This window comes from Pristiophorus japonicus, chromosome 11, assembly GCF_044704955.1.
Source record: "Pristiophorus japonicus isolate sPriJap1 chromosome 11, sPriJap1.hap1, whole genome shotgun sequence".
Taxonomy (NCBI): domain Eukaryota; kingdom Metazoa; phylum Chordata; class Chondrichthyes; family Pristiophoridae; genus Pristiophorus; species Pristiophorus japonicus.
In genome coordinates, this window is record NC_091987.1 from 34956720 (window position 1) to 34964950 (window position 8231).

Sequence of the window (8231 nt, forward strand, 5' to 3'; positions counted from 1 at the left end):
AGTCCAGAACCAGGGGTCACAGTCGAAGGATAAGGGGTAAGCCATTTAGGACCGAGATGAGGAGAAACTTCTTCACCCAGAGAGTGGTGAACCTGTGGAATTCTCTACCACAGAAAGTAGTTGAGGCCAATTCACTAAATATATTCAAAAGGGAGTTAGATGAAGTCCTTACTACTCGGGGGATCAAGGAGTATGGCGAGAAAGCAGGAAGGGGGTACTGAAGTTTCATGTTCAGCCATGAACTCATTGAATGGCGGTGCAGGCTAGAAGGGCTGAATGGCCTGCTCCTGCACCTATTTTCTATGTTTCTATGTTTCTATGTTTCACCACATTGTTCGTAACTATCACAAGATTGATAGAATGATCATTTGATCTCTAGTAGACCTGCCATCTATTACATTAGCATAGGGTTGCATTTATACTGTCTCACCTTGGTCCTCACAATCAGACCAGGATGAACCACACCACCAGCAACAGCAGGCACACCAGCAGCAGCAGCAGCAGCAACCTTCTCCTCAATGACCTGATGCTGTACATGACAGATGATGTCAGCTCAGGGCTGCACTGCGCCAGAGGTGATACCCCAACACAGGGTTTGCAGGCAGAGAATGAGCTTCCTGGACATGACTGAGCAGCAGTGCCAAAGGAGGCTCAGGCTATCACGTCAGATCGTGGCAGCCATTTTGAGTTTGCTGGAGCAAGATCTCCAGCCCAGAGGACATGGTGGACACTCCTTACCAGTGGCTGTCAAAATTACCAGCACCCTCACTTCTTTGCCTCAGGCTTCTTCCAGGGATTTGCAGCAGACATTTGTGGCATCTCACAGTTGGCTTCCCACAGATGCATCAGACAGGTCACCAATGCCATGTTTTAACAAGTCAGCCAATTATGCGAACTTTGCCAGTGATGAAGCCAGTGTTACTGAGCGGGCGCGTGGCTTTGCCGCTCTGGCTGGCTTCCCACGGGTGCAGGGCATCATCGACTGCACACATGTGGCCATCAGGGCTCATCACCCAGGAGTGTTTGTAAACTGCAAGGGCTTCCACCCTCTCATTGTGCAACTGGTCTGCAACCATAGGAAGATCATCACGTGCCAATTTCTCTGGCAGCTGTCATGACTCTTTCATCCTGCGCCTGTCCACCCTCCCTCGGCTCTTTGCACCGGGGAATAGACTTATCGGATGGCTGCTTGGAGACAAGGGCTATCCACTAAAGACGTGGTTCATGAGATTAAAAAGAAAGACTTCAAAGTAGTAATCTCCGGATTACTCCCAGAGGCACGAGCTAGTGAGTACAGAAATAGAAGGATAGAGCAGATGAATACATGGCTGAAGAGATGGTGCAGGCGGGAGGGCTTTAGTTTCCTGAGGCATTGGGACCGCTTCTGGGATAGATGGGACCTGTACAAGCCGGACGGGTTGCACCTCAACAGAGCCGGGACCAATATCCTCGCGGGAGCGGGGGTTTGCTAGTGCTGTTGGGAAGGGTTTAAACTAGCTTGGCAGGGGGATGGGAATCTGAAAATAGATTCAGTAGGAAGGCGAGTAAAGCTGGAATTAGAAAGCAAAAATAAAGAAAGTGAGTTTGAAGGAGAGAGGAAACAAGCAGGAAAAAAGGGTAAAAAACAAATTTAAAGGCACTTTGTCTAAATGCACTTGTAACAAAATAGCATTTGTTACAAATACAAATACAAATGTAGCATTTGTAACAAAATAGATGAGTTGACGGCACAAATTGAGACAAATGGGTATGATCTACTAGCCATTACAGAGACGTGGTTGCAAGGTGACCAGGACTGGGAATTAAATATTACGGGGTATTTGACAATCCGAAGGACAGACAGAAAGGAAAAGGAGGTGGGGTAGCTCTATTGATAAAGGATGGAATCACTGCAATAGTGAGAAATGATATTGGCTCAAATGATCAGGATGTTGAAACAGTTTGGGTGGAGATAAGGAATAATAAGGGGAAAGAGTCACTGGTGGGCATAGTCTATAGGCCCCCTAACAGTAGCAACTCTGTTGGTCGGAGCATAAACCAGGAAATAGTGGGGCTTGTAAAAAGGGAACAGCAATAATCATGGGTGATTTTAACCTCCATATTGATTGGACAAATCAAATTGGTCTGGGTATCCTTGAGAAGGAGTTGATAGAGTGCACATGCTTGAGCAGTATGTAATGGAACCAACCAGGAGGGAAGCTATTTTAGATCTGGTCCTGTGTAATGCGACAGGATTAATAAACAATGTCCTAGTAAAGGATCCCCTTGGAATGAGTGATCATAGCATGATTGAATTTCAAATTCAGATGGAATGTGAGAAAGTTGGATCTCTAACCAGCATACTAAGCTTAAATAAAGAAGACTATGAAGGTATGAGGGCAGAGTTGGCTAAAGTGGTTTGGGAAAATAGATTAATGTATAGGACGGTTGATGAACAGTGGTATATGATATGCTCATAATAAAGGATGAAACTGAGTACTGTGAGCAATGAGCAAGTGTGACCTCAGCTCCTTTAATAAGACTCCAGAGTGCAGGTATCACGTGGGTGGTCTGCTTATATATTGTGCTCCCAAGCAATGCTGGGATCCCTTGGGACTCCAACAGGTAGGCCCTCTGGTGGTGGTGTGATACAGGTTACCAAAGATTAAATACATAACATCACTCCCTCGTAAAGTTAACAGTACACTTATTTACAGGGTGAGATGATCTGGGGCTTTTCGCTCCCTTGTCGATCGTTTCGGTACAAATGCGGGTGCGGGTGAGTTGGTTAGTTCTTCACTGGGCTGCTGGGTAGCCGGCCTTGCCGGGCTGCTGGGGATGGTGAGTTCATTTTTGTGGTCAACCATGATGTCGGTTGCCACTTGTGTGTGTGTTGGAGGGTCAAAGTTGGTGGTGTCTTCTTCGGCTTGTTCGTAGCTGTTGATGAACCGCAATTTGATTTGGTCCAAATGTTTTCTGCACATTAGTCCTTTGGCCAATTTGAGCTGCAACATCCTACTCCCTTCTTTGGCTATGACTGTGCCAGTGAGCCATTTGGGACCATGTCCATAATTGAGTACAAACACAGGATCATTGACCTCAATATCGCGGTCATGGTACATACTTTGTTGATGCAGCCTGCTCTCCATGTAATCATGGAGATCAGGGTGGACAAGAAAGAGCCTTGTTTTGAGCGCCCTTTTCATGAGTAGCTCGGCTGGGGGAGCCCCGGTGAGCGAATGGGGTCTGGTGCGGTAGCTGAGCAGCACTCGGGACAGCCGGGTCTGCAGGGAACCTTCCGACACGTGTTTCAAGCTTTGCTTGATGGTTTAAACTGCCCATTCTGCCTGGTCGTTGGATGCGGGCTTGAACGGGGCAGATGTGACGTGCTTGATCCCATTGCGGGTCATGAATTCCTTGAATCCAGCACTGGTGAAACACGGGCCATTGTTGCTGACGAGGACATCTGGCAGGCCGTGTGTGGCAAACATGGCTCATAGGCTTACGATGGTGGCCGTGGACGTGCTTACATACATTCAATCAATTTTGAATAAGCATCCACGACAATGAAGAACATTTTGCCCAGAAATGGGCCCGCATAGTCCACGTGGATCCTCGACCACGGTTTGGAGGGCCACGACCACAAACTTAGCGGTGTCTCTCTGGGTGCATTGGTCATCTAAGAGCAAGTGTTGCACTGGCGCACGCATGACTCTAAATCTGAGTCGATGCCGGGCCATCACACATGGGATCTGGCCATGGCTTTCATCAATACAATGCCTGGGTGGGTGCTGTGTAGGTCACAAATGATCATTTCTCTGCCCTTCTTGGGCAAGACCATGCGATTACCCCACAACAGACAGTCCGCCTGCAAGGACATTTCGTCTTCGCACCTGTGGAACGGCTTAATCTCCTCCTGCATCTCCGCTGGGACGCTGGACCAGCTCCCATGGAGGACACAGTTTTTTACCAAGGACAGTAAAGGATCCTGGCTGGTCCAAGTCCTGATCTGGCGGGCCGTAACGGGTGACTTTTCGTTTACGAATGCATCCATTACCATGAGCAAGTCCTCAGGCTGTGCCATTTCCACACCGGTGGTGGGCAATAGTAGCCAACTGAGAGCATCCGCACAGTTCTCTGTGCCCAGATGTGGCGGATTACATAGTTGTATGCCGAAAGCGTGAGCGGCCATCTTTGGATGCGGGCAGAGGCATTGGTGTTAATCCCTTTGCTCTCAGAGAATAGCAATGTGAGCGGCTTGTGGTCAGTTTCAAGCTCAAACTTGAGGCCAAACAAATACTGGTGCATTTTTTTCACCCCGTAAATGCACGCCAGAGTCTCTTTTTCAACCATGCTGTAGGCCCTTTTGGCCTTGGACAAACTCCTGGGTGCATACGCAATTGGTTGCAAAATCCCCGATTCGTTAGCCTGTTGTAACACACACCCGAACCCGTATGACGACGCATCGCAAGCTAGCACTGATCGTTTACATGGGTTATACAAGACAAGCAGTTTGTTTGAACACAACAGATTTCTGGCTTTCTCAAAGGCAGCCTCTTGTGATTCCCCCCATACCCAGTCGTCTCCCTTGCGCAGTAGCACATGTAGGGGTTCTAGCAAGGTGCTTAACCCGGGTAGGAAATTACTGAAATAGTTGAGGAGTCCCAGGAACAACCGCAGCTCCATCATGTTCCGTGGTCTCGGTGCGTTCTTGATGGCCTTCATGTTGGCGTCGGTGGGTCTGATGCCGTCCGCTGCGATTCTTCTTCCCAAGAACTCGACCTCCAGCGCCAGGAAAACACATTTCGATAGTTTCAACCTGAGTCACACGTGATCCAACTGACTAAGAACCTCTTCCAGATTCTTCAAGTGCTCAATGGTGTCCTGATCTGTAACCAGTATATCGTCCTGGAAAACCACTGTACGAGGGACCAACTTTAGCAGATTCTCCATGTTCCATTGGAAGATTGCCGCGGCCGACCGAGTCTCGAACGGACACCTGTTATAGATGAACAGACCTTTGTGCGTGTTGATGCAGGTGAGACCTTTCGAAGATTCCTCCAGCTCCTGCGTCATGTAGGCCGAGGTGCAGCAGGTAATCAGGAAGGCGAATGGAATGTTGGCCTTCATTGCGAGAGGAATGGAGTACAAAAGCAGGGAGGTCCTGCTGCAACTGTACAGGGTATTGGTGAGGCCGCACCTGGAGTACTGTGTGCAGTTTTGGTCACCTTACTTAAGGAAGGATATACCAGCTTTGGAGGGGGTACAGAGACGATTCACTAGGCTGATACTGGAGATGAGGGGGTTACCTTATGATGATAGATTGAGTAGACTGGGTCTTTACTCGTTGGAGTTCAGAAGGATGAGAGGTGATCTTATAGAAACATTTAAAATAATGAAAGGGATAGACAAGATAGAAGCAGAGAGGTTGTTTCCACTGGTCGGGGAGACCAGAACTAGGGGGCACAGCCTCAAAATACGGGGGAGCCAATTTAAAACCGAGTTGAGAAGGAATTTCTTCTCCCAGAGGGTTGTGAATCTGTGGAATTCTCTGCCCAAGGAAGCAGTTGAGGCTAGCTCATTGAATGTATTCAAATCACAGATAGATAGATTTTTAACCAATAAGGGAATTAAGGGTTATGGGGAGCGGGCGGGTAAGTGGAGCTGTGTCCACGGCCAGATCAGCCATGATCTTGTTGAATGGCGGAGCAGGCTCGAGGGGCTAGATGGCCTACTCCTATTCCTAATTCTTATGTTCTTATATTCTTATGAGGTCAGGCCCAACTTGGTGAACGTCTTCCCTCCAGCCAGGGTCACAAATAGGTCGTCTGCCTTGGGTAGCGGCTACTGGCCCTGTCGCGAAAAACAATTAATCATTACTTTATAGTTCCCAAAAATTCTGACCGTGCCGTCACCTTTAATACCGGGACAATCGGACTGGCCCACTCGTTGAATTCCACCAGCGCCATGATGCCTTCTCGCTGCAGCCTGTCCAGCTCAATTTCCACTTTCTATACGGTACCGCCCGTGCCTTGTGGTGGAAGGGTCGTGTACCGGGAACCAAACGGATTTGCACTTTCGCCCACGAAAAGCTTCCAATGCCTGGCTCGAACAACGATGGAAATCTGCTCAGAACCTGGGCACATGAGGCGTTGTCGACGGACGAAAGCACTCGGATGTCATCCCAGTTCCAGCGTATTTTTCCCAGCCAGCTTCTGCCGAACAGTGTAGGGCCATCCCCTGGCACAATCCACAGTGGGAGTTCATGCACTGCTCCATCATAGGAGACTTTGACTTCTGCACTGCCAATTACAGGGATCAGCTCCTTGATGTAAGTTCTTAGCTTGGTGTGAATGGGGCTGAGCTTGGGCCTGTGTGCCTTGTTGCACCACAGCCTGTCGAAGGCCTTTTTGCTCATTGTGGATTAACTCGCACCCATGCCCAGTTCCATGGATACTGGAATTCCGTTCAGTTCAACTTTGAACATTATTGGTGGATATTTCATGGTGAAGGTGTGTACCCCATACATTTCTGCCTCCTTGGTTCAAGTCTCCAATTCAGCCTGATCCACGGTGGATCGATCTTCCTCTGCAACATGGTGGTTTGCAGGGTTTCCAGCTCGCCTGCATGCTCGCTGGAGGTGTCCCATTGTTCTGCAGCTGTTGCATGCATAGTGCTTAAAGCGGCATTGATGGGCCCAATGATCATCTCCACAGCACCAACAGGCTGTTAACTGCCTCGCATTAACGATTGATGGCAGACTCTGGGTCATCTGCAGCAGCCAGCGTGTATGCTCTGCCATGTATAGTTATGCACAGTACTGGCTGAAACCTCTTTATACTGCGAAATTTGTTTGGTGTTGTCGCTGGTGGACATAAATGTCTGGACTATTGTTATGGCTTTGCTCTGATTCGAAGTTTCAACAGTCAATAGTTTGCGAAGGATTACCTCATGGCCAATGCCAAGCACAAGTAAGTCTCTCAGCATTTGTTCTAGGAATCCATCAAATTCGCAATGTCCTGTGAGACACCTTAGTTCGGCGATGTAGCTCGCCACTTCCTGGCCCTCTGACCGTTGACACGTGTAGAACCGATACCTCGCCATCAAAACGTTTTCTTTAGGACTTAGGTGCTCCTGGACCAGCGTACACAATTCTTCATAGGATTTAGTTGTTGGTTTTACCGGAGCTAGAAGATTCTTCATGAGACCATAGGTTGTTGCCCCACAGGCGGTAAGGAGGATCGGCCTTCATTTGGCAGTGCTCTCGTCCTCTTCCAGCTCGTTGGCCATGAAGTATTGGTCGAGTCTCTCTACGAAGGCCTCCCAATCTTCCCTTTCTGAGAACTTCTCCAGGATTGCAACTGTTCTTTGCATTTTCGCGTGGTTGTTCGTTATCTCGTCGCCAATTGATACGCTCATAATAAAGGATGAAAGTGAGTACTGTGAGCAATGAGCAAGTGTGACCTTAGCTCCATTAATAAGACTCCAGAGTGCAGGTACCGCGTGGGTGGTCTGCTTATATACAGTGCTCCCAAGGGATGCTGGAATCCCTTGGATCTTCAACAGGTAGGCTCTCTTGTGGTGGTGTGATACAAGTTATCAAGGGTTAAATACATAACAGTATACATTTAAGGAGATATTTCACAACTTTCAAGAAAAATATATTCCAGTGAGGAGGAAAGGGTGTAAGAGAAAAGAGAGCCATCCGTGGCTAACTGAAGAAATAAAGGACGGTATCCAATTTAAAAACAAGGGCATACAAAGTGGCCAAAATTAGTGGGAAGACAGAAGACTGGGAAGCTTTTAATAGCCAGCAAAGAATAACTAAAAAAATGATTAAGAAAGGAAAGATAGACTATGAAAGTAAATTAGCACAAAATATAAAAACAGATAGCAAGAGGTTCTATAGGTATATAAAAAGGAAAAGAGTGGCTCAAGTAAATGTTGGTCCCTTACAGGACGAGACCGGGGAATTATTAATGGGGAACATGGAGATGGCAGAAACTATGAACAAATGTTTTGTCTTTACGGTAGAGGGCACTAACAATATCCCAACAGTGGATAGTCAAGGGGCAATGGGGGGAGGAACTTAACACAATCACAACCACTAAGGAGGTGGTAATCAATAAGATAATGGGACTAAAGGCAGATAAATCCCCTGGACCTGATGGCTTGCATCCTAGGGTCTTAAGAGAAGTAGTGGCAGGGATTGTATATGCATTGGTTGTAATTTACCAAAATTCCCTGGATTC